At 31.6% G+C, this 3234-nt stretch overlaps 1 protein-coding gene across 1 annotated transcript in view; it reads right to left on the bottom strand.

Moving 5' to 3' along the window:
* LOC117118294 (putative defense protein 3) overlaps window positions 1-3234 on the bottom strand; it is a 10494-nt gene that overhangs the window by 705 nt on the left and 6555 nt on the right. The gene's annotated exons all lie outside the window — the stretch shown is intronic.

Raw genomic sequence — 3234 nt, 5'->3', positions numbered from 1 at the left:
CTCTATGATCCATTTAAGCATTTGAAAACCCTAAATTTCCATATTTTTTTATTTATTTTTTTTTGGGGTGGGGGGGACACTTTCTATAAATTTTGAGCAACATCCGAGCACGCCCACCTTTATCATCGTCGGGGACATTGGTCCCCGTTCAAGAAAATCCTGGTGCCATCCCTGGAATGCGCCCAAGGTGCACCTTCAATTGATTTTTTTTAATAAATTATAAATTAAATAATAGGCATTTATAGCTATGTGGATCCAATAAGCAATCTCAACGGCGCCCAACTTCAAGGCTCAATCGAAAAATGGAAGACCATTGAGTGTCAGAATGCAACGACTGCAAACCTTCCATATTCAGCATCAAGAAAAAAATATAATTGCTAATGCCCCATAAAACAATACCATGTTTGTGGGACCAGGGAACAAAGAGTGTGTTTGTAGAACAATCGCGTATTCGATCGGGGCCCTCCTCTTATTGATTCTATGGTAATAGATTGACACCACGGAAAGATTCATTCGCCGAAACGAACTACCACTATTGTGACAGCTGTATCACCTAATAACGTAATAATCAATGTAATATTAACCACCAACGTAATAAATCTCAGCCACTAACGTAACACAAACCACTAATGTAATAAAAATCAACCAATAACGTAACAAATCGTTAACCACTAACGTAATAATACTTTAAACACTAACGTAATCAACTTCATTAACCACTAACGTAATAAATATCAACCACTATCGTAATAATATTAAGTTTTTACACAAAATAATAATGTTGACTTTAGAAAAAATGTTAATTGTTAGGTCAAATTATTAATGCTCCAACTGCATCCAAATTTCACTGAAATCCTTTTGGTATTTTGAATCATATTAAAATATTTAGAAAAAGAAAGGCCAAAGTTCATCGGTCAAGATCAAGTCACATAAACATTATTCGATTGAGCCCAGATTTTACTGGAATTATGCATATGGTATTTCATAATATATAACTAAATACATTTTAACTTTGTTGTTTGACTTTTTCCCCATAAATTTTGGCTTTTCCCTTAATTTAGATTGTTTTTAAAGTCCAACGTTTTTTTTTTGTAAAAGCTTAACGTTATTACGTCAGTGGTTGATTTTCATTACGTTAGTGATTAATGACTTTATTACGTTAGTGGTTGATTTTTATTACATTAGTGGTTAATGTTACGTTAGTGATTGATTTTTATTGCGTTAGTGGTTAATATTACATTAGCGGTTAATTGTTACGTTAGTAGGTGTTACAACAGCGAACAATGACTCGTGCATGTAAATTAAACTACACGTGCGTACGGTCAAACAAATTCGCCTAGTGAAAATCCAAAACGCAGTCAGCCAGACGTGAGTAATTGTTGCATCGTTTATTATGGGATACACAGACGGCTCAATGTATATTTTATTCAATTCAATTTAATTAATTTTATTCAGTCTATTATACATAAATACTAGAAATTGCTAATTGCAAGTGAAGTGCTGCGAAGTACAACTGCATATAAATGTTCTTACAAAATTATTTATGCGAGTCAAGTGAAAATAATGAATAATAAAAATATAACAAATAATATGAGACACGACCCATTGTCTATATCAGAACACTTCTCATTGGGTAACAAAGTCGTAATTTTTCATTTTTGTCAAAAAGTGTTTATAATTTCTATGTACAGTATGTGGAAAATGTAGGTTACAATTTTTATTTTGAAGACTGCATGGTCTAGGAAGTGTACATTTTTTTATGGGGCAAGTTTCCAAGGGCGGGTTTTCTAGGTGCGAGTTGTCTGCCAAAGAGTGTTGCCAAAGTGCGAGCCAGCGTGTTATTTGATTACAAGTGCGATACATCGCAAGTGTGAGCCAGCGAGCCATGACGTCACTACAATAGATACGAGACGTTACTCGAGTTGTGCGAGGTATCGGCTGAGATTTGTGGAGTATTATTCAAAAAACAACTATAGGTCTAATAATGAATTATTGTGATGTTAAATAGACAACTTTAGCTATCAAGGAGCGACGTTGTTTTTCATCGGGACCTTCGCCCCTTCAAGGCTAGGCCTATACCATCCTAGCTAGTCTAGGCCTAGAGTAGGATAAGGCTAGCGCGACATGCGGACGTTAGTACGTGTTGGTTAGTCTACAAACGTCGCCTAAAGTAATTGATTTTACCCGGCTAAACGAAAGAAGAAAACTCCGCTTTTCAGTCGTCTTAGGCCCTTGTTTTTTGACAAACAATGACCTTTCAGAGGTCAAATTGCTGTCAAGAATATGAATTGGCTGCTTCGCAGCAATAACAGAAATGTGCTTTGAAGCTAAGCGATCAAACATAAACATAAGTGATGTTAGAACAGTAAGATAAACTATAAAAACATTAAAAGACAGTAAAAAGTAATAAGATATATTATTAAAACACAGTACGATGATAAAAGACAAAGAACACAAAAAGCATTAAAATAGTATAAAAGCATTAAAATAGTATAACATTATTGCATTTACTAATATAAGAAATATTTCAATTAAACATTAATGATTAAATTATCACGGACATATTGCAAAACAAATGAAGTCAAAAATACAATATATTGTGATCTAAATAGATACCTTTAATATATTGGTAACTGAAATTATTTTGCTCAAATGTTCGAAAAATCAAAAAGCGTAATAATATGTTCATATATGTTATCTTCATACATAATATTATATATCTTTATAAGTCTAATATATTTAATATAGTTATTCCATTTGTATTGACCAACAGCGACAACAACCACCATTAGAAGAAAAAGCATTAAAATAGTATAAAATCATTAAAATAGTATAACATTATTGCATTTACTAACATAAGAAATATTTCCATTAAACATTTATGATTGAATTATCACGGACATATTACAAAACAAATGAAGTCAAAAATACAATCTATTGTGATCTAAATAGATACCTTTAAAATACTGGTAACTGAAATTATTTTGCTCAAAGATTCGATAAATCAAAAAGCGTAATAATATGTTCATTTATGTTATCTTCATACGTAATATTATATATCTTTATAAGTCTAATATATTTAATATGGTTATTCCATTTGTATTGACCAACAGCGACAACAACCACCATTAACAGGATAAAATACATATAAAAAGATATAATACATATAAAAGGTTTATGTAAATATAGATATTAAAACACATTTGAAAGTAACAAAAAAGAAAAAAATGCATT

The sequence above is a fragment of the Anneissia japonica genome, unplaced genomic scaffold, assembly GCF_011630105.1.
Source record: "Anneissia japonica isolate Jap-2015-1 unplaced genomic scaffold, ASM1163010v1 scaffold288296_len194742_cov168, whole genome shotgun sequence".
Taxonomy (NCBI): Eukaryota; Metazoa; Echinodermata; class Crinoidea; order Comatulida; family Comatulidae; genus Anneissia; species Anneissia japonica.
This window is presented reverse-complemented; position numbering and strand designations above follow the sequence as displayed.